The following is a 24,648-nucleotide window of genomic DNA, read 5'->3' on the forward strand; positions in this document are numbered from 1 at the left end:
ACTACCTTAACCAACAATGTGCATTGTTTCTACTTTGTGCTGTACTACAGAAGAGCAGTGTGCTCTTTACCAGAATCACCATGGTACAACTGCATCAGATTGAGCATTGTCGTATTCCCCTATTATTATTCATATAACATGTATTCCATATGGTCTATATGCTAATGTCCGAAGTGCAATATTAATTTAATCACATTAAATGTAGTTCACCTGAATCAATTTGCTATTTGTCTAATGTACCTACTTATAATAGTGTTGCTCTGCTCAGTGTTGTCCTTAATCCTGTGTTGTCCTGCATTATCTGTAATAAGGACATTTTCAAAATGTATTTTAGCTTGAATTTACATTATTATAAGAGTATGTATTACATTGACATCATACCAACCTTGAACATGTACAATCAATAATTAGTCTCAGTGAAGTCATTTATTGGAAATATTCATAATCCTTAGTGCATGCATTTTATATTCCTGTTTGTCAATAGTTAAGCATGATTCTAATTTATTTTTCTTTTATGCTGCAAAAAAGGGTGTCAGTGTGAACATTTGCTAATTTTTAATTATTATTATCCCTTATGGCATTTGCCTACCTATTGCTAGTTATATTTACAAGGACTGTCAACCCGCTCCTCCTTACCTACGTAGAGATGCACAGGTATGTATGTTCGGGATATCGGCGCTGCGTGTTAGCTGGAGTTTTCGCCGTCATCTTAGCTCTACCTAAACGCGTTCATGAACACAAAGAAATGACTCACTATGCATATGAGCACCTTTTTTCCATCATAACCACACCCAGGTTTAATGATTTGCATTGTCACTGTTCTTATTGTCAACCCCTCTTTGTTCAGCATGGTGTGTTCAGTTGTCTCTAATCTATTCCAGTTCTGATTATTTTACTGCTCTTTTATATATGTTTTTATCATCATTAAAAATGATGAATTGTCTTTTTATATTATTTTACCTGCTTTCCTATTACTTTAGTCTTTCTATTTCCTTTGTGCATTATATACCTTCTTATTTGAGAACAGCAACTGCGCAATGGACTTCAATATTTGAAAACCACCACAGTTAGCAGGACAGCTTCCTTATACATTGATTGTTTCTTTTGTTTACTTAGTCATGTCCACATTGTCAAAATGCTCACGCTTTAACAAGCCCAAGGCCCACTACATTGATTAACACCATTAATAAATGTTTTTCACTTCTACTATTTTCCATCAAATATCCTCCTATTCTACAAAATAGTTCTTAATATTATATATTCCTAACCACTCTATAGTTTTTGCACCGATATTGCCTATCAACGTGTATGTACCCATATCAACCCCTTGTTTCTATATTCTCCTCCATGTTGATTGCACATACATTTTAAAGTAGCCAAAAATGTTTATTTCTACAAGAAAACATTAAACTTATTCTGTAATGAGTCCATCTTAAATCCTTCTGATCTCTAAAATAAATCTTGCCTACCAAAAATGTTATACCACCGGTGTCCTCATTTTGGTGTTCCAACACCTTATGCTGAACAAATGTTTATTGGTAGTGTTGGATCACATTAAATATATTCCCCTATTCTATATTTGATCTTTCTGTTTGTGCTGCCGATATATTTCTTGCAGATACCTATAGCCAAACAATCACAAATGTCGTCCTTTGTTCTATGTTTAAGCAAATCCCTTATGTTAAGATTCCTAACACCTCTTATTGCTGACAATATGTTTTAGTGCATCTCCTTTCTTCAAATCATTGACGGATCGCTGTGACGTCATACTCAAAATCAGCATTATTGCAAAAACATCTTCTGGTGCTTATTAATTCTCCTTTGGGAATATAGTTGATTGTACTGCGCTCGTGGCTACTACTGGCATGTAAAATAGAGTTTACCTAAGTCTCTTTCCTGTACATTCTTTCCAATTGTATTATTCCTAATCACAACTTATAACAGTAGAAATACAATTGTGTCTTGATTTGCAGTGCCAGTAACTTCAATTTCTAAATTATTGACATTCAATTTTGTTAAAAGGTTGTACCTAGTATCCGCCTGGCATATCAACACATTTTCTACTCAACATAATTCCAGAGACAACTCATATTTATCACAAATGAAATACATATTTTAATATTTATACATATATAAAACATAATCATAATAAAACCAAAAATTGTAAAAATAATTGTACAAATGCTTTACACAAACAAATCATTTTTCTCAAAACACCATTTCATTACTAGTTGTGTAGGCATCAAGACACAAAATACCGAGTGTGAACAAATGTGCCAACAATAGTTCTTATCTCTATCAAACCACTCCTTTTTAGGGGAGGGTAGATTGTAACGCTCACCTGGTTCCCACGGAGGCGAGGGCGTGGTCTGGACGGCAGTGGCCTCTTCGAAGGAGATGTTCAGCACCCTGAAGATGGAGTGGGCTGGGTTCCCAAATCCGGCTTGTCTGGCTCGGATGAATACCCTTCTGTGAGCAAAAAGGAAGGGTTAATATTCTGCGGGTTTTGTGTTGATCTCCCGTTCCCCTTCTCACCCTCCTTGCAACCCTTCTGTAATTCCCTGTGGAGACTCACCTTAGGGATTGAAAAGGCGAGCTCTCCATCCTGCTTCTGATGCAGGGGCGCGTTGGGATCCAGTTACGTCACTGGATAGTAATTTCGAGTTCACTTGTCTGTTCCGGTAAGTACCGTAAATGTTTATGGCAAGCTTGAGTCTAAACTGTTCCTCTTCTCTTTTGCAGGTAATGGAAGACTCCGGGCTGAGGGCGGTTTCTGTCGAAAACCTGATTTCAGGTGAGTTTTGGTGTAGGCCCACTACTGTCTTTTCCTGTCTCTTTTTCCTTAGGGGCCAGAGTTCGAGAATGCCGATGAAATGGAGCCGGTACGAAGCAGAAGCTGAGTCCGACCTGTAAGCAGGTAAGTTTAAAATAGTTCGTTTGCTACGGTTCTTGCATTCACTAATGTGATGTTTGCTTTTTCCCCATAGGGGCCGGGATGGTGAAATGCCCAAGGAATGGCATCGACCCGAAGGTAAGAAGAATTAGCTTGGCGGGTAAGTGCTTCTTGGTTATTTTCCCCTTCTCACCTTGCTTTCTTCTCTTCGTCTCCCCGTAGGAGCTGGAATGCTGCAGGAGATCCGGATGGGCATCGCAGAGCCGAAAGCGCCACGTGCAGGTAAGAGAAGTGCGCCAAGATGTATGCGACGCGGTGAGTATTTAAAATGATGTCTTTTTGCAGGAACGTTGGCGCGCTGAATCCGGAATGCAGCTTTAACAGGTAAGATTTGTTTTCACCTGTTTCTTCTTCCCTTTTCTATCCTTAGGTGTTTCCAGGATGCTGGCAGGCGTGGTCGAGGACTGGAGCAGGAACAGGCACGGTGAGCGTCCAGCTGCTATGAGCAGAACAACGCAAAGCGTGGTTTGCTGTCTGGGCGTGGCTTAAATAGCCTTTCAAGTAGTCCCAGGTATGTATCCTTCCACTGAAGGTATGTATCCTGCCACCAGCCACACCCGTGTGGTTAAGTAGTTCCTTTTTCATCTGGAAGTTGTAGAATGATCTGCCAGGTAAGGAAATTGCAGCATGGTCTGCCAGGTAAGTTTGCACCAAACACATTTCCTTCCATATCTTGTATGAGCCTGGCGCCGATGGTGCCAGGACTGTTATCCCTTATGAGCCTGACGCCAACGGCGCCAGGACTGAGTCCAAAGAGCCCCTATCTGGGGTGGCTGGGACTTCCCTAGTATACATGTTGCCTGCCTCTGAGGGTGCCGGGCCCTGTCTGGCTCCTTGGAGGTAGGCATCATGACAGTACCTCCCCCCAAGGCCCCTCCCAAGGACGTACTGTCCGGAGGCTTTGGTTTGTGTGGAAACTTACAATGAAATTTTTGTATTAGACGAGGTGCATGTATATGATCGCTTGGTTCCCAAGATCTCTCCTGAGGTCCATATCCTTTCCAATCAATTAGGTAAAAAACCTTTGACTTGGACATCTTAGAATCTAATATGTCTTTAACTTCGAATTCCAGTTCCCCATCTACTGGGATTGGTTCTGGTGGCTTGAGTAGCCTGGTTCCGGGTTGTACAGGTTTCAACAGTGATACGTGGAAAACCGGATGGATTCGAATTTTGGGGGGCAGATCGAGTTTGAAGGCTACCGGGTTGATTACAGCCTTGATTGTATAAGGCCCTATATATCTTGGGTTAAAAGTTTGCGGGCCTTTAAGTGGTAGATGTCTAGTCGCCAGCCACACTTGATCTCCAACTTGGTAAGGAGGTACTTCGCTCCGATGTAAGTCAGCATTTTCCTTATATTTGTCTTTGGCCTGCTGTAAATGAGTCTTGGCTTCTTTGAAGGCTCGGGTTATGGTGGCATGTAAGTTATCCACGGCGGGCATTTCAAGGCCTTGAGGTGGTTCAAGATCCGAAGTTCTGGGGTGGTGGCCAAATAAGGTATAAAAAGGAGTCTGGCCAATTCCTGAATGCACAGAATTGTTGTACGCGTATTCAGCAATCCATAAAATGTCTTTCCAATTATATTCTGATTGATGCAACATGCACCGTAAGTACTGTTCCAATGTCTGCTTTGTTCTCTCGGTTTGGCCGTCGGTCTGAGGATGGTGGCTGGTAGATAAACGCACATCAATTTGTGCCATTTGGCAACATCTCTTCCAGAACCGAGAAATAAACTGGCTTCCCCGATCGGAGATTAAATTGGATGGAAAACCATGTAGACGAACGACGTTCTCAAGAAATTCCTTGGGTAGGGTGGAGGCTGAAGGCAGCCCTTTCAAGGGAATAAAAAAGGCCATCTTGGAGAAGAGGTCTACAATTACCAGTATAGTATTAAATCCATGACAAGGAGGTAGGTCAGTTATAAAATCCAGAGATAAAGTGTGCCAAGGTCCCGGTGGGATGTCCAGAGGTCGTAACGGACCGGCTGGTTTTTGCTTTTGACTTTTATTTTGGACGCACACTGCGCATGTCATCACGAAAGATTTTATATCCTTTCGCCAGGAGGGCCACCAGAAATGTCTTTTAATTTTTTCTTCAGTCTTAGCGATGCCCGGGTGTCCTTCCATTAGTGTCTCATGATGATGGGCAATAGCGAGATCTTGCAAATCCTTTTGAGGCAAGAACAGTCGCCCCTGGAAATAAGGTAAATCGTTATTAATTGAAAATCTGGGATCTTTCAGGCTCCATTCTTGCAAAGCTGCAGCGTCGAAAAGCAATTTAACTCTAGTTTGAATATCCTCTAGAGTTTGTGAGGAGATCACCCCCAAAATTCTCTGTTCGGGAATAATCGGAAATGGATCTAGAGTTGGGGTAGAATCGCCCAATCCTATTCGAGATAGTGCGTCCGCCTTGCCATTCTTGCAGCCGGGGCGATAGGTGATCACAAAGTCAAATTCTGCAAAGAACAGGGCCCAACGGAGTTGGCGTGAGGATTGAGCTTTGGCCGTTTTTAAGTATTGCAAATTCCTGTGGTCTGTAATTACGTTAACAGTATGTCTTGCACCGAGAAGGTAATGACGCCAAGCCTTGAAAGCTGACTTGATAGCTAATAGTTCTTTATCTGTGATTGCGTAGTTAACTTCTGGAGCTGAGAATTTTCTGGACCAAAAGGCCACAGGATGCAGTTGGTTCGAGACTGGGTCCCTCTGTGATAGAACGGCTCCCATGGCTAAACTAGATGCGTCAGTTTCCACAATGTAAGGGAGATCTGGACGGGGATGTTTTAACACAGGTGCAGAGGTGAATTTAGTTTTTAGTTCCTGAAATGCTTGTTCTGCTTCCGTAGTCCATTCGAAGCGTTTGTTTTTCCGTAAGAGGGCTGTGATGGGTTGAACCACTCGAGAAAACTCCGGGATAAACCTTCGATAGAAATTGGCAAAACCAAGCATGCTCTGAACCCCTTTCACAGAACTAGGGGATGGCCATTTGAGGATCGCGTCCACTTTCCGTGAGTCCATTCGAACTCCCTTTGGCGTTAGGACGAAACCAAGAAACTCAACCTCCGTGACGTGAAAAATGCACTTTTCGAGCTTTGCAAATAGTTTGTGCTGGCGTAGTTTCTCCAGGACGGCCTTAACATGTTTTCGGTGATCAGATTCCGAGGAAGAGTACACTAGGATGTCGTCAATATATATGATGACACAAACATCTATGAGTTCTCGAAAGATGTCATTCATAAAATACTGGAAGGCAGCAGGTGCGTTGCACAACCCGAAGGGCATCACTTGGTATTCAAAGAGTCCGTATTTGGTGCGGAAGGCCGTTTTCCATTCATCGCCTTCTCTGACGCGCACCAGATGGTAAGCCCCTCTTAAATCCAGCTTGGTAAAGATGCAGGCATCTTTCACCTGGTCGAGGAGTTCAGGGATCAGAGGCAGAGGGTAACGATTCTTAACCGTTATCTGATTTAAGGCGCGATAGTCAATACATGTTCTAAGGTCGCCTTCCTTTTTCGGCACAAAGAACAAATCTGAAGAAGCCGGTGACTTTGACGGGCGAATAAACCCATTGGCAAGATACTGATCCAAATACTGGCGTAAATGAAGATTCTCTGGTTCGGTAAGGGCATACATCCTACTACAAGGCGGTTGAGCATTGGGTACCAGATCAATTTGACAATCGTATGGCCGGTGAGGTGGTAAGGTGTTGGCCTGTTCTTTTTGAAAAACGTCCTGAAAGTCCTGATACTCAAGTGGTAGTTGTGGTGACACAGAGGTTACTGAGGCTAGACCCACTTGTGGATTTCCGGAATAACAAGTTTGTCTGCAGTTAGGAAAGGTGATACTCTTTGCTCGCCAGTTCATTCGAGGATTATGTGCTTCTAACCAAGGGATCCCCAAGATTACCTGAAATTGTGGAGCCTTGATTACGTCGAACACTATGGTTTTCCTATGACCATCTTGGCCAACCAGTGTCATTTCCGTGGTAGAATGTGTTACCGGCCCAGAGGCAATTTCGGTCCCATCAACCGTGGTAATGACATCCTTGGTGATTTTTGGTCGGAGAGGGAGACCAATCCTGGAAGCCAATTCAAGATCAACATAGTTCCCAATAGCCCCACTGTCGAGATAGGCCTCACCCTGGGCGTGCCGGGCAAATAATCTCTCCATACTAGCCTGGAAGCGTTGAAAGTCACGAAGGATAGGATCGTCTTGATTTACCAACGGAATAGACCAATCGGCTGCACAGCCGCTGAGATACGATAAAACAAAAGCCACCCTAGTTTGGTCATTAGGGAAGGCCCCAGGTCTACATAAAAAGTGTAAACGACATTGGTTCATGAAAACAGCGTATTTCTTGGGGTCCCCCGCAAAACGTTCAGGTGGGGCCAAAGGAATGTTTCCCGGCAGGTTAATTTGCACCGGGTTAGTGGAAGCCATAGGAGTGGACTCTCTCCCGGAAGCAGGTAATGGCGTTTGTCCAGCCTGATTCTGCAAAAGCTGTTTAGCGAGGTCATCGGTTCGTTCTTTGGACAAGATCAGTTCTCTTCAAAGAACGTTGGTTTCTTGGTGGGCGGCGTGAACTTCCGCCCGTAATTCCCCCAATAGTTGGGCAGTTGGTCTGTTTCGGAAGTCTCCATGGCGCCTGGGTGGGTAATTGTGGGTAGGCTTCGCGTTCTGTAATGCTCGCCTGGTTCCCACGGAGGCGCGGGCGTGGTCTGGACGGCAGTGGCCTCTTCGAAGGAGATGTTCAGCACCCTGAAGATGGAGTGGGCTGGGTTCCCAAATCCGGCTTGTCTGGCTCGGATGAATACCCTTCTGTGAGCGAAAAGGAAGGGTTAATACTCTGCAGGTTTTGTGTTGATCTCCCGTTCCCCTTCTCACCCTCCTTGCAACCCTTCTGTAATTCCCTGTGGAGAATCACCTTAGGGATTGAAAAGGCGAGCTCTCCATCCTGCTTCTGATGCAGGGGCGCGTTGGGATCCAGTTACGTCACTGGATAGTAAGTTCGAGTTCACGTGTCTGTTCCGGTAAGTACCGTAAATGTTTATGGCAAGCTTGAGTCTAAACTGTTCCTCTTCTCTTTTGCAGGTAATGGAAGACTCCGGGCTGAGGGCGGTTTCCGTCGAAAACCTGATTTCTGGTGAGTTTTGGTGTAGGCCCACTACTGTCTTTTCCTGTCTCTTTTTCCTTAGGGGCCGGAGTTCGAGAATGCCGAAGAAATCGAGCCGGTACGAAGCAGAAGCTGAGTCCGACCTGTAAGCAGGTAAGTTTAAAATAGTTCGTTTGCTACGGTTCTTGCATTCACTAATGTGATGTTTGCTTTTTCCCCATAGGGGCCGGGGTGCTGAAATGCCCAAGGAATGGCATCGACCCGAAGGTAAGAAGAATTAGCTTGGCGGGTAAGTGCTTCTTGGTTATTTTCCCCTTCTCACCTTACTTTCTTCTCTTCGTCTCCCCGTAGGTGCTGGAATGCTGCAGGAGATCCGGATGGGCGTCGCAGAGCCGAAAGCGCCACGTGCAGGTAAGAGAAGTGCGCCGAGATGTATGCGACGCGGTGAGTATTTAAAATGATGTCTTTTTGCAGGAACGTTGGCGCGCTGAATCCGGAATGCAGCTTTAACAGGTAAGATTTGTTTTCACCTGTTTCTTCTTCCCTTTTCTATCCTTAGGTGTTTCCAGGATGCTGGCAGGCGTGGTCGAGGACTGGAGCAGGAGCAGGCAGGGTGAGCGTCCAGCTGCTATGATCAGAACAACGCAAAGCTTGGTTCGCTGTCTGGGCGTGGCTTAAATAGCCTTTCAAGTAGTCCCAGGTATGTATCCTTCCACTGAAGGTATGTATCCTGCCACCAGCCACACCCGTGTGGTTAAGTAGTTCCTTTTTCATCTGGAAGTTGTAGAATGATCTGCCAGGTAAGGAAATTGCATCATGGTCTGCCAGGTAAGTTTGCACCAAACACATTTCCTTCCATATCTTGTATGAGCCTGGCGCCGATGGTGCCAGGACTGTTATCCCTTATGAGCCTGACGCCAACGGCGCCAGGACTGAGTCCAAAGAGCCCCTATCTGGGGTGGCTGGGACTTCCCTAGTATACATGTTGCCTGCCTCTGAGGGTGCCGGGCCCTGTCTGGCTCCTTGGAGATAGGCATCATGACATAGATGTAACAACTCCTTCTCAGGGGAGGATAGACGTGTCAACACTTACATTGTGGTTCTAGAACCCATATCTATTTCAGAAATACATACAATACACGTAATACCATTAAACGTGTTGCATACTGGGACCGTGATGTGCACCGTACAATCTATAAGTTAAAACAAATATAAAACTACATTAGTCTCATCTCTGATTTTGTGTGTCGTGTCAGAGCAACTGGATATACTAAGGCAAACATATCCTAATCATTTCTTTATAACTTAGGGTCTTATCTATTCTTTAATTGAGACTGATGGGGGCAACAAGTCCACCCAAGTCTTTCACCATATCCACTGTGGCCATATTTCTTTCATTTTACACAAATGTCCTTTCTTTTATCTTTTCTTTCATTTAGATTGACTCACCCACTCCCGTGGTTATTTTATAAAGTGCCACATCTTATCACTCTTAGATGCATCTATACATGTTATGCTTAATACCACTCATAAGCCAAATATTGTTACCTTTAATATCCTCTATGTCACAAGAGGAAAATATAGATGCCCAATTCGATCTTGTATCGTTAGTGTCCTCTGTGTCACAGGGGGGAGATATAGATGCCCAATTCGATCGTATATCATTAGTACATGCGCCTATTGTGGACAATAACATTCTCTGTTAGCCCCACACCCACTGAATCGTATTCCATCACATTAGTTTTTCTCGCCCACCCATTTGTAAGCAGTTCGTAAGAGCTTACCAGAGCAGAAGGGGGCCACGTTTACTTCTTTGAAGACTTGGCGCCACGCATACCAATTAACACTCCTCTCTTTACGGCCACGTGTAAATAAATGGACGTTCCTGCGGGCCTGTTCAAAATAATATCGGGAGTAAACAGCTATCCCCACTATTTGGCGTGCATGCCATGTCTTTTGTCCCCGCATTTACCTGGATTCCTACACTGAATCGCCCATCTTCCTTCGCTCGCGTTCATGCTCGCCAACGTCCACTATCGGACCGCTGCACTGGATGTGGGTAACGTGATCATCGCGCATCATGTATACGCGGTGACGTGGTCTTTTAATCCTGTGTTCTTCTCACTCATTGGACAAGGTTAAATCCATTGGCCACAACCTACTTGGTAGCCTGTGTGGAACATATGGTGCCGCCATCTTCAAGGATACAATTTAAAACGGACACTCAAGGCAGAAAAGCCAATCCGAAGAGAAAAAAAGAAGAAATCCACAGAGGACAAAGGGGACGAAGAAAACCTAATAGTCAACATTTCATCATATCACCTTTGGAAAATGGAAATACATGTCCTTAGGAAGGGCCTATCCTTCGTTCCCAAGAATAACAGTACATTATTGCGAGAAAAAATAGATTTCTTTAAACTTATGCGTAAGCTGAAGCTTAAAGTTTTCTTTGATTCTTTGGAGGAGGACAAAACAGTGAAGGAACCGCACACATTTCTTGAACTTATTCCCAAAAGTACCTTTAATCCTCTGGTACAGAATCACATTCTATCCACTTTTGAGAAGACGGTCTTGCAGGACTTCAAAAGGATACAATTTAATCCCGACACTCAAGGCAATTTCTCCAAAAGAGAGCGGCAGACGCTCAAAAATCTCTTGGATAATCAGGATGTTATTTTTAAACCAGTAGACAAGGGAGGAGCCCTTGTACTGATGAATAAACAGGATTATCTTGAAGAAATCGAGCGACAACTGAGAGATGAAGAAACTTACCTCGAAGTTCCGATTAACCCTACTGAAACAGTATGAGCTCTGATCAAAGGAGTCCTTGATGAGGCTGAAGAGAATGATGTCATCTCAGAAAAGACACAACGCTTCCTTGAGAATAAACACCCTATCATGCCGGTGTTATATATATTACCCAAAATACACAAGAGATTGTTAAAACCTCCGGGACGCCCATTATAGCAGCGATAGAAAGTATCCTCGAACCCCTTGCTCAATATCTGGATAAAATCCTTCAACCTCTGATCCAGGAAACGTCAACATATGTTAAAGACACAATGCACTTCCTGCAAAAACTGAACAGCGTACAATTCGTACGAGAAAGAGATCTACTGTTCACTATGGACGTCACGTCATTATATACGAACATAACTCACAAAGCAGGTATGGAAGCAATCGAATGGCTCATATTAAGATCAGACAAGTGCCAAGGAGACAGACTGTTTATCCTCACCCTCCTGAAAGTGGTACTTAGAAATAACTTTTTCAAATTTCAGGACCGATTTTGCATTCAAACATCAGGCACTAGCATGGGTGCGGCTATGGCAACATGCTATGCGAATGCATTCATGTACTACCTGGAGCATGAACACGTTCTCACGTCACCGAGATGGATGAGACACCTATCACTATACGTCAGGTATATTGATGACATCTTCGTAATATGGACAGGCCCTCCTGACGAATTGGAAAACTTTTTTCTGATGATGAACAAGATGAACCCCCAAATTAAATTTATAAGGGAGACAAGCAGTACAACTATCCACTTTTTAGATGTGGAAGTATATGCAGCTGATGCCAAACTTGAGACCAGGATCTACTCTAAACAGACCGACAGAAACAGCTTATTATTGGCCACGAGTTTCCACCCAAAACGAACTGTAGATAGCGTACCACTTAGCCAATTCCTACGCTATAGAAGGAACATTTCAGAGAACACTGAGTACGAACGTCAATCGTCCACATTGGAAACTAAATTCACAGCAAGAGGCTATGACCCCATATTGATTACCAACGTAGCAGGAAATGTCAGGAACATAAATCGAGATACTCTGCTGGTACCCAAACCAGCAAAGTCTAGGGAACCATTGGTGTATGTCACCACATACTCGGTGCAGAGCATGAGAATCAAGAGAGCCATAAAAAAGCATTGGCCAATGCTGCAATTGGACCCACAGCTACAACACCTGTTTCCGGATCTGCTGACATTCGCATACAGAAACAGTAAATCACTACGTAAGAGCCTAGTGAAAGCCGAGATGCCATCCTCTGGCACATCGACTGAATTCAAGGGCACAATCCCGTGCCACAACTGCCAGCACTGCAGCAACATTATCAAGGGCAACTTCATTTCACATCCCCACTCTGGGAAACCCATACTGTTAAGACACTCTTGCACCTGTGATGCCCAGAATGTAATATATGCACTCAAATGTCCATGTGGACTCTACTATGTGGGGATGACAACTAGGAAGGCAAAAACAAGATGGACTGAACACAAGTCCAATATTCGCACCAATAGTCAGAAATCACCAGTTGCAGTCCATTTTGTAGAAGCATGCCGTACTGATGCACAGTTAAAATGTGTCATCCTAGAGCACATAACATCAGGTAGCAGAGGGGGAGATGTACAACGTAAACTGTCACAGCGGGAAATCCTATGGATCGAACTTTTGGACTCATTGAGCCCCTGGGGTATGAACACCGAATTTGATTTAATGTGTTTTGTGTGAAACTTCAACATATAGCCATTGTGCTTTGCATTTTGCAAATTGTATTCATGTTGCTTCGGGCACTGTTTTTAATTGCATCTCCTTTAATCATTTTTTAATCATTGTTCACTCAACTTGATGCTCGATTTATTGGTTAGATTATTTGCTTGACTTTTCTCTGTACCTGACTTAAGCTTCACTGCTTAGCTGGAATTGCCTCCTTGCCCCGTGGCACTATGAATGTGGATAACTTACATGTATGTGGTCGGCACAGTTAGGTTGTATTGCTGTAGTGCTGCTGTGAAATATCTAATTTATGTACCATTTGATTAAATATGCTAGAAAACCTGTCACCACCCTATAGCGGCTTTTGCACCACCCCCCCAGAAACCCCACTTTGACGATTATTCAAGATTGATGCGTCATGGGGACACCCTGCGGATTCTGTTGAGCTGCGGTAGTGCCCCCATGCGCACCACGCACAACTTATTTCTTCATTGGGCACTCACACATGATATCTTGGGAACTTGGACTGCTACGGGGACTTTACAGCCCGAAGGGTGCTGCTGTAGGCAAACATGAGAGATATAAAAAATACAAGCATTATGCTTATTTACATGTATAGCTAAGGGTGCAGAGGGGGCGTGGCTAAATGGCCGCAAGCTAAGTCGTGATCTCCGGGAGCTCCCGTTGATCCGTGCACGATCCGATGGAGAAAGAACACCCACAACCGACGAAAAGCTGAGTAAACACAGGAGAAGATTCATGAAAATGCCGGGCATGCAGCGGTGCTGAGCGTTGGGCACATAACGTGGGGAGAGCGAAGCAGTGAGACGACGAAGAGTGGAAGAAGCAGTCTGCCGAGAAAAGAAAATGGCGCTTGGCCGAGAACAAAGGGACAGAGGAGCGCTGCCGGATCGAACAGCAGCGAGCTGAGAAGTTTGCCCGACACAGCTGTCCCGCGTAAGCAGGCGATACGAGCGGAGTAAGGCGGTCCAAATGTTGCGGCTGGCGTAGGCACACAGGGCTAAACAAAGCAGAGCGGCGGATACATTGTCAAAGCATACTGCAGGCGGGTGCCAGAGTGAGCTACACGGCACGGCGCCGAGTACATTGTAACAACGGGAGACGAAGTGCAATGGTATGCTGGCAAAGTAGGAGCGCGCATAAAAGCATATGCCTCATGGAACCGAGCAGACGAGGGCTGCAGCAACAAAACATTACGTTTCACTGAGCCACGTGAAACCATATGGGGAACCGCTGTAGATGGAATGGACACTCAGAAGGGGGAACATTGCTGAAACTGGCTAACACTTAAAGTCAGTTGGACGGAAAGGCAGCTGAATTGATAAACGTCCTAAATAAACGTTATAATTCTACCCCTGCGCATGGGCAAAGGCGGCGCCAACATAGCTAGTACAGTGGGATGTACACCATGAAAGGCATGGAGGACACTGGACTAACACGAAGGGCCGGTTGAGGCAGGAGGGAACTGTTTTTGCGGATGGCAATGGGCCCCCTGGGATCGTGTGGCGTGTTATGGTCCATTGGAATGACTGGAATTGATAAGCCCTTATGAAGTGCACTTTCGCACGCTGCACATGAGACATTGGCACAGACACTGTCCTGGAGCGCCCAGATTGAAGTGACTGGAAACGGGCACCCCGCAGCCACGAAGTTACTCAAGTTGGCACAAGTGAGTAAGCAACGTGCATGGCACCGGAGGCCACCGTGGGGCTTCCGCATTTAACATCAGCACAGTAGCGATCTCCTGAGGCTGGAGGCATAAAGAGGAGGCATCGGGGCTAGCAGCGCTGGCCACTGGATGACCTTGTGATCGGCAAAGCGCTGTAAAACAAAAGCAGGGGGTCAGAGAGCGCAGGTAAACACAGGCCACCGAAGGAATAAGACAAAGACCGGAGCTACGACCCACTAGTACGCGAGTACGTGGGAGGACACAACCCATTCTGGGGTTGAGGGGAGCGACAAGAACACAATTGGACATAGTTGCAACGGCCCTGAACTGCTGAAAGCGGCCTGGTGCCACGTGAACGTTTGTGCGTGGGGAGGCGCAGCTGGCTCACATTTAGACCACACAGCAGGATGTCCTCTAAAGTTGTTTGACCCAGGATCAAACAGCCCACGATGGAGGCCCATGCCAAATCGCCCCCAGTTGCGGAGGGGGGCAAGAACAAAGAGACTCCTACGACAGCGGTGGAGACACCGGGTACGATCCGGGAGGTGCTGGCAGCGATTGCTGACTTGAAAGTGGTCTGGGAGACCAGGTTGAGCCTGGCAATGGATGAACTGAAGGTGGGTCTGGACCTCAAGATCGGAGCGGTCCAAGAGGAAGTGAGTCTGCTGAGACAGGATGTGCGGAGATCGCGGAGCGCACTGGGAATTTGGAGAAGGAGATGACCCTGACCAAGGAGGCGTGCGCCGCGCATACTAAGGAGCTCCACGCCCTCATGCAACGGGTGGGCAACCTTGAGGACAGAGCTGAGCAAGCCGAAGGGCGCGCCAGGCGCAACAATATCCGCATAGTGGGTCTACCGGAAGGGATAGAAGGGCCAAACCCCACAGAATACGTGGAAAACTTGCTCTCACAGGAGATAACGGGCGGGATGCTGACCCAGGGGTTCGCGGTAGAAAGAGCGCATAGGGCCCTGACCAGGAGACCGGCCCCAGGAGCCCCCCCACGACCGATGATCGCAAAGATCCTGAATTATCGGGACCGTGAGAAGATTCTTGAATTTTTTAGGAAGGGTGGAACGATTGAGAGGGGGTCAGCAAAGATTACAGCGTACCCGGACTACATGCTGCTTGTACAGCGTAGCAGAATGAACTTTGGATCGGTAAAGAGAAGGCTAAGAGAAGCAGGCTACCGCTACATGCTGCTCTACCCAGCCAAGCTGAAGGTGTTTTACAAGAACAGATCCCTTTTCTTTGATTCGCCGACTGACGCGATGGACTGGCTGGACATGCAGGGCCGACCTCAGGAATCGGATGCCCAGAAGGAAGCTGCAGAAGATAAGTAGCGTGCTGCAGCGGCACCCAGGGTGACACAGCTGAGACATTCGGACTAGAATATAGTGTTGTATTATGTTTGTGGGGAGTTCTGGACCCGTAGGACGTATTTTTCCTAAAATAGACGATAGGGAGCTCTTGGTAGGTACCTCTTGACCCCAATAGTTGTATACTTAGTTAGGTCACTGTTAGATTGGTGACGCCCCGCGGGGTCCTAGTCCTCGGATAAGAGACAGGACCAGACGCGGGTGGGCCTGAGATCCAGGGATGGAGCTGGGCATTTGTTGGGGTAGGGTAGGGCGGGGGGAGGGTGTAACGCTCACCTGACTCCCACGGAGGCGCTGGCCTGGTTCGCGCTGTTGTGACCTCTTCTAAGGTGATGCGCAGGGTTCGGAAGACGGACTGGACCGGGCCCCCAAATCTGGCTTGTCTGGCTCGCAGAAGTATCCTTCTGTAGGCGAAAATAGGGGATTAACTGTCTGCGGGGTGATGCAATCAGCCTCCCACTTTCCCCTCTCACCCTCCTCGAAACCCTTCTGTGATTCCTCGTAGCGTCTCACCTTAGGGTCTGGAAGGACAAGCTCTCCATCCTGCTTCTGATGCAGGGGCACGTTGGTATCCAGTTACTTCACTGGATTTTCGGATTGGTGAGAACCAAACTTGCTTGGCTTCCAGGTAAGTTTTTTGATAAGAGGTTCCCCTTGTGTCCATGCATTAATGTACTAATGCTAGTGTCTTTTTTCCCCATAGCGGCCGGGGTACGGAATGCCGGGGAACAGGCACCTACCCGAGATGAGAGGTGAAATCCTTGTAGAAATCAGGTAAGTCTTTAATGAGTGTTTTTTTTTAATGTCTTTTCATTCGCTCATTAACGCTGATGTCTCTTTTTCCCCTTAGGGGCCGGGGTCCGGAAATGCCAGGATGCGGCGCGGACCAGAAATGAAGAGGGAATGAATCAACAGGTAAGTCTTAACATGGAGATTTAGCTTTCCTTATTCCCTTCTCTCTCTCACCTTTTGTTCTGGTCTTTTTCTCCCTAGGCGCTGGGGCGTGACTGCGAATCCGGATGATCGCTGCTGAACATGGAGGCGCCCTGTAAAGGTGAGTGGAATGCGGCGCTGCAGCGATCGACGCGATGAGCTTTTAAATAAAAGTCTTCCTTTTCAGGATTGTCCGCGAGATCTCTCCGGGATGCGGATTTAGCAGGTAAGGACTTTTCCTTCTTCTGTTCTCTTCTTCTCTTCCTTTGCAGGTGATCCAGGATGCTGGCAGGCGTGGCAGAAGTCAGGATGCAGGAGCAGACACGGTGAGCGTCCAGCTGCTAGATGCAGAACAACGCGAAGCACGTGTGGCTGTTCGGGTGGGGTTTAAATAGCCTTGGAAGAAGTTCCAGGTATGTATCCTTCCTCCAATCAGGTATGTATCCTTCCCCAGCCACGCCCGGATGGTAAATTAGTCCCACAGGTAAAGTAGTTCCTTTCAGGCCTCAAGGAGCCCGGGATCCTGCAGCATGGTCTGCATCAGGTAAGTGCCCCCAAGCACTTCCATAATGAGCCTGGCGCCTATGGCGCCAGGACTGATGTCTTTTATGAGCCTGGTGCCATAGGCGCCAGGACACTGTCCAAAGGGCCCCTATATGGGGTTGCTGGGTCCTTCCTTGGGGACTGGATGTCCGCTTTCGGGGACGCAGTGCTTGAACCGGCTCCCCGGGAGCGGGCATCATGACAGCACTCCCCCCCAACACCCCTCCCAAGGTTGTTCCCTCCCGGGGTTTTGGTTTGTCTGGGAAGAGTCGGTGGAATTTCCTGATAATCGAGGTGCATGCACATGGTCGCTGGGTTCCCACAACCTCTCCTGAGGTCCGTACCCCTTCCAATCAATTAGGTAGAACAGTTTTGACCTAAACATTTTTGAGTCTAAAATGTTCTTCACTTCGAATTCGGGCTCCCCATCTATTAGAATAGGTTCTGGAGGTTTGAGTAGTCGGGTTCCGGGTACCACTGGTTTCAGAAGTGACACATGAAAAACAGGGTGAATTCGCATACTAGCTGGTAAATCAAGTTTAACAGCCACTGGATTAATTATTGCCGTAATAGAATAAGGTCCCAGATATTTTGGGTTAAAAGTTCGAGGCCCTTTGAGTGGTAAATGTCTGGTAGCTAACCACACTTGATCCCCAATCTGATACGGAGGTGCTTCACTCCGATGTAGATCAGCATTCTCCTTGTATTTTCTCTTGGCTTGTTGTAAATGTAGAAGGCTTGGGTAATTGTAGAATGCAGATGTTCTACTGCAGGCATTCCGAGGTTCTGAGGTGAGTCAAGGTTTGAGGTTCGAGGGTGATGCCCAAACAAAGTATAAAAAGGACTGTGGCCAGTTCCAGAGTGTACCGAATTAGTATATGCGTATTCGGCTATCCAAAGAATGTCTTTTCAGTTGCTTTCAGATTGCTGTAACATACACCGTAAGTATTGCTCAAGGGTCTGATTTGTCCTCTCGGTCTGACCTTCGGTCTGAGGGTGGTGACTGGTCGACAATCTTACGTCGATCTACGCCATTTGACAACATTTGCGCCAGAAGTGGGAAATTAATTGGCTTCCCCGGTCAGAGATTAGTATAGATGGGAATCCATGTAGCCGAACAATATTTTCGAGGAATTCTTTGGCTAGGACAGAAGCTGAAGGTAAACCTTTCAAAGGAATAAAGTGGGCCATTTTGGAAAACAAATCCACAATTACCAGAATAGTATTGTACCCCGAACAAGGAGGCAGGTCCGTAATAAAATCCATTGATAGGGTGTGCCAGGGAGCTGGCGGTATGTCTAGAGGTTGAAGGAGACCGGCTGGTCTTTTCTTTTGACTTTTATTTTGGGCGCAAACACCACAGGACATCACAAAAGATTTAACATCTTTTCGCCAAGAGGGCCACCAAAATTGTCGTTTCACGTTTTCCTCTGTCTTGGCAATACCGGGGTGTCCCTCTATTAATGCATCATGATAACCGGAAATAACTAGTTTGTGTAATTCCTTATGTGGCAGGAATAAGCGTCCTTGGAAATAAGGTAAACCATTATCTATGGTAAAGTCTGATCCCTTTTGTATCCAATCCTGCAAGGTTGTTGGGTCCAGGAGTTGTTTCACTCTGGTTTGAATGTCTTCAAGCGTCTGTAACGAAGTCATACCTAGAATCCTCTGTTCGGGAATTATTGGTACTGGTTCTAAGTTTGTATCAGATTCTCCCATTCCAATTCGGGATAAGGCGTCTGCTTTGCCATTCTTGCAGCCAGGTCGATAGGTAATCACAAAATCAAATTCAGCGAAAAACAAAGCCCATCGGAGCTGCCGTGATGACTGAGCCTTGGCGGTTTTTAAATACTGTAAATTCCGGTGATCAGTGATCACTGTGATGGTATGTCGAGCGCCAAGCAGATAATGCCGCCAGGCTTTAAAAGCGGACTTAATGGCTAACAGTTCTTTGTCCGTGATTGCATAATAAACCTCGGGTGCCAAGAATTTTCTGGACCAAAATGCTACGGGATGCAGTTGGTTGGTTTCGGGATCTCTTTGGGACAGGACAGCTCCCATGGCTAGGCTGGATGCGTCAGTCTCGACGACATAAGGGAGATCTGGACGCGGGTGTTTCAATATAGGTGCGGAGGTAAACTTAGCTTTTAAATCCTGAAAGGCCTGCTCGGCTTCTTCAGACCATTTAAAACGTTTATTTTTCCTAAAGAGTGCAGTAATGGGTTGTACCACACGTGAAAATTCCGGGATAAACCTGCGATAGAAATTGGCGCCAGGACTGATGTCTTTTATGAGCCTGGTGCCATAGGCGCCAGGACACTGTCCAAAGGGCCCCTATATGGGGTTGCTGGGTCCTTCCTTGGGGACTGGATGTCCGCTTTCGGGGACGCAGTGCTTGAACCGGCTCCCCGGGAGCGGGCATCATGACAGCACTCCCCTCCAACACCCCTCCCAAGGTTGTTCCCTCTGGGCGTTTTGGTTTGTCTGGGAAGAGTCGGTGGAATTTCCTGACTAATCGAGGTGCATGCACATGGTCGCTGGGTTCCCACGACCTCTCCTGAGGTCCGTACCCCTTCCAATCAATTAGGTAGAACAGTTTTGACCTAAACATTTTTGAGTCTAAAATGTTCTTCACTTCGAATTCGGGCTCCCCATCTATTAGAATAGGTTCTGGAGGTTTGAGTAGTCGGGTTCCGGGTACCACTGGTTTCAGAAGTGACACATGAAAAACAGGGTGAATTCGCATACTAGCTGGTAAATCAAGTTTAACAGCCACTGGATTAATTATTGCCGTAATAGAATAAGGTCCCAGATATTTTGGGTTAAAAGTTCGAGGCCCTTTGAGTGGTAAATGTCTGGTAGCTAACCACACTTGATCCCCAATCTGATACGGAGGTGCTTCACTCCGATGTAGATCAGCATTCTCCTTGTATTTTCTCTTGGCTTGTTGTAAATGCGTAGTTGCCTCTTTGAAGACTTGGGTAATTGTAGAATGCAGATGTTCTACTGCAGGCATTCCGAGGTTCTGAGGTGAGTCAAGGTTTGAGGTTCGAGGGTGATGCCCACAAAAAGTATAAAAAGGACTGTGGCCAGTTCCAGAGTGTACCGAATTAGTATATGCGTATTCGGCTATCCAAAGAATGTCTTTTCAGTTGCTTTCAGATTGCTGTAACATACACCGTAAGTATTGCTCAAGGGTCTGATTTGTCCTCTCGGTCTGACCTTCGGTCTGAGGGTGGTGACTGGTCGACAATCTTACGTCGATCTACGCCATTTGACAACATTTGCGCCAGAAGCCCTGAGTGCAAAGGGCTGAGGACACTGCTGTTTGCTGTGGCGAGCGTTTATATTGCCTGAAGGAAGGAGAAGGAGAGGAAAGGAAGAAGGAGAGGTGCGTGTGCCGTACCTTTAACTGCCTGCCTGCTGGTGTCACCTGACCCAGGCGATTGGGTACTTGAGGCCGCCTCTTCCACCCTTGCGGCGCTAAGCCCTGAGTGCAAAGGGCTGAGGACATTGCTGTTTGCTGTTTGGCGAGCGGCGGGAGGCGCCAGATTAGATCACCCCTCTGCTCATTTGCAGAAAAATGGACCCACTCATCCCAAGGTCCTCTTGTCAACAATCAATCTCGAGGACAAGAGCCCAAGTGAAAAGGGCGGCGAAGGTTGACGTTACGCATGCAAAGACCAAACAACAAAGCGAATATTTTTCATGTGGTTCAACAAGTGACAAAACACAGCTCATAGATCGCTCTATGATAGAACTTTCGGAAGATGTGTTTGATCCCCTAGAAAAGGAAGAGGAGTGTGAAGCGGTAAAGAAACGCTTCCTTGTTCCCAATCATACACAAGCAATATTCACCTCTCAGGTCGCTGCGACACCATGTCCGACACAGCGGATGGAGGCGGCCGGAGCGATTGTTCCCGGCGCACTCGTTGCGGGGTCTGCCTTGGCGTGTGGTGGAGATGGTGGCCTGCCGGATGTCGGCGCCGCGCGTGGATCCAGCGGACTTGTGGCCGTGGTGGACGACGCTGACACGGCCACGGCGAGAGACGACGCGACGGTGGAGGACGTCGCGCCTGCACAGGATGTGTTGGACGCGGCAACAGGTGATGACGTGCGCGAGCGGGGGGAGTGCCCGGAGGCCGCGCAAGACAGCGCGGCGAGTGGTGATGAAGTCGTACGGCTTCAGGTAGCCGCTCTGGATGTGAGCAGAGGCGCCGGTGTGTCCCCTCGCGTCGAGCCTTACAGTGCCTCTCCTACTCGGACGCTTGAGAGTGATGCAGTTCCAAGGGTGAGTGCACTTTATGTTTCACCGACTCTGGCGGAATCCGCCACAAAACACAATGTACATGATAAGTCGCATGACAGTATATCTGATACCAATTGTGTTGAAAGCGAGAGCCACAAGGCGCCCAGCCCAGATACGTTAAAAACTTGTTCTCAACCAAATAAAACAGGACAGCTGCGATTCACACAGCATGAGACGGAAACGTCATCCTCTTCCGTGACCACTGATAAAAGAAACTCACTTGAAGTGGTTTCAGCTGTGTTACAAAACTTGATATCCCTGAATAAATCTAGAGCCTTTGATCAATCGGCAGTTTCTACGTCAACAACTGCTTTGACTCAGAAAAATGCTCAGAAAAGACCCTGTGCACAAGTTACAGACATTAACCAAGATATTTGGGGTTCTGCAAATTATAAAAGACATAAAGCAAGAGTGAATGTATCCCCTGGCAGTTCAGTTCACTCACAGGGGGAACTTGTGGCTGATTCCCAAAAAAGGATACCTATTTATCATCATTTTGGTTCACCTCAACGCAAAAAGATGTCGATAAGCAGAAGTTTGACCTCCCGCAGTGATGATTCATCAAGAGAGTCTGATTCAACAGACTCTTCAATTGGTGAACGTCCATTCCCTAAAATAAGGAGAGGGGGTGCAAAGGCCAGACAAAACACACATGAGACACAACAGCTAACGCAAAGTAAACACACTGCCCCATGTGTCCATGTGCCCACGAACGATTTACTAACAGCATTAACCTCAGCAATGGCAATTTCTCTCACTCCATTTACTAAACTATATGAAACACTGAATGATAATTTGAAGGACGTCACAACACTATTAGCATTGATGAACTCAAAACTGGTTCACCTAGAGACAAACCAAGGGATGGATGGCCATAAACAAAATGAAGTGAATAAACAAATAGTTTTGGGTATGCAAGCACTGAGGGAGGACAAACAGAATGACACGATTGATAAAAAACTATTTGCAGAAGTAGCCAAAGAAGCGTTATCCTTGTTTCACAAATCATATGGAATGCACAATTGTGAAGTGAGGAATCCTGATGGAAAGCAGAAAGACTTAGGCAATAAAGTAGTGAGCTCAAACCTTATAATCACAGGAAAATCCGCAAAAGGGACAAGGATGTCCGACTCTCAAACACAGACGACTCAAGCTAACAACCTTACTGCCAAAGTTAGCACGCCAACGGAAACTCCTCAAACAGAAGTGATTGATCTGGTTACCGAAGGAACCAGTTCAGAGGCGACAGGAACAGTGCCGGAGATGAGAAACTCGACGATGGTTAACAACTTAAATGAGAAAAGCGACAATCAAATTAATTTGCTTGAAATCTCGTTTAATTCGGCCTTTTTACAGACCCAAAACGCATTAAACCCAGCCTTGGTGGATTTACAATCTCCAGCGAGCTCTTCTGCTAGACAGAAGACTGTTGACTTGGCTGATGCTCAACAAACTATACCACTTATAATACCGAAATCAGCAGGATTATTCCCAATCTTTGGTAATTCGGAGGCAGAAATCCAAACCAGAAAAATGACGCACACAAAGTCAAATTTTGTGCAAACAAAAAAACTGAAAAATATGCCTGCCCGAAAAAAATCAAATCAAAATGGGGCTCGAAAATTCCTGCGAAATTTGAATATGTTTAATTTGGTTGATAAAGCTATTTCTTCAAGCTTAAAACTAGCTGAAACAATCAAAGAGACGGAAATTATCGAGCCTGAACAAGAGAAGATAATTAAAAAACCTAAAGAGTATGTGCAAAACGCAGAAGACCTGGCAACACAAGACGATCTAATGGAACTGTCAGTATACGAAGACATGGCTGTGGAAGATGATGAAGCAGTGAAAGCCAGCGTCGAACAAAGAGATACTCAAAGCGTCAACGAAACCCCAATGGAACAAAAACTCAGCCAATGCAACCAGACCTCGGACGAGGCCCAAAAGCAGCAAGCCTTAGCAGATAACAAAAGACAGGAAGTCAAAGGGAGAACGTGCGAGATAATTTCCTGTGAGGTTAAGCCGTTGGATGCGATGAGAGAACCTAAGAGCCCTGAATTCATCACACTTCAAGAAAAAAGAGAAAGACAACTGATTAAAAAGTTGGCAAACTCCCCATTTGCTGTTGGCTCACAAAATTGCACTCCAAACGAGATAAATCCGGAGGAAAATATTGCGTTGAAGGCAAGTCCACAGCAAAAAACTAAAGTACCGAAACTTTTGACTCTTAAATGCAACCGTGCAGAATCATCGAAGGAAAGTCAGAAACGCAGGACTCAACGTCCACTAGCATGTCCTGTGAAACCATCATATACGGTAAAACTAATGCTAGAACGGCTCGAGGGTACTGACGACAATCTCATACTGAATCGAATGAACGTACTAAGGCTATTACATCATGTCCCGCGACTCCATGCGCTTGAATCAAAAGATATAAAAATTATTGAATTCCCAGACGAATTGTGTACTGACAGGGTCATAATCCATCTAAACTCGAATCTAATTGCAAATGTAATTCTTGATGCTGATGAAGAACTGTTGTCATTGGGATTTGACACCTATAGGGTGTTGGACCCCGAACGTTGTGACAAAGAAGATGAGAAAGAACACCAAGAAGGGGAGTCTCTGCGCTGTGGCAAAAACTCATCTATGACAGCAGAGACTCTGAGAAACAGTGATCAAACGGCTCCAAGACGGCAACCACACTGCGACAAGGGAGAATTGGTACGAAAGACGAACCTTACAGGGGTAACCCTGCATAGACTGGTGATGGGAAAGCAGAATCTAAATATGAGAACTGAGCCCATGGAAAAAATTAAAATCACTATAGATAACGAGAAACCATCCGCAAAATTAAACTTGCCATTACTAAACGCACAAACAGGGGTCAGTCAAGGAGAAGATTGGAATTGGATGGCATCTGCTTTAAACACGAAATCCAACAGTTAACGCCCAATGCTTAACGTGATTAAGGAATGTAGTTTTGCTTCATGGAACACACGAGGTTTCACACATCTCCGAAACAACAAATGGATTAACGACTTACACCTGATCTGCCTGCAGGAAACTTGGATGTGTGAATTACCGACCATCACAGACTTTGAATGTGCCTTAAATCCAGCCATTAAAGCTGAAAAAGGCCGTCCATTAGCGGGACTACTGACAATGATTAACCGATCCTCGGGATACCGGTTGTTAAAAGCAACTAATTACACCTCATACATACAG

This window comes from Ambystoma mexicanum, chromosome 5q (genome assembly GCF_040938575.1).
Source record: "Ambystoma mexicanum isolate Mex_15411 chromosome 5q, UKY_AmexF1_1, whole genome shotgun sequence".
NCBI classification, from domain to species: domain Eukaryota; kingdom Metazoa; phylum Chordata; class Amphibia; order Caudata; family Ambystomatidae; genus Ambystoma; species Ambystoma mexicanum.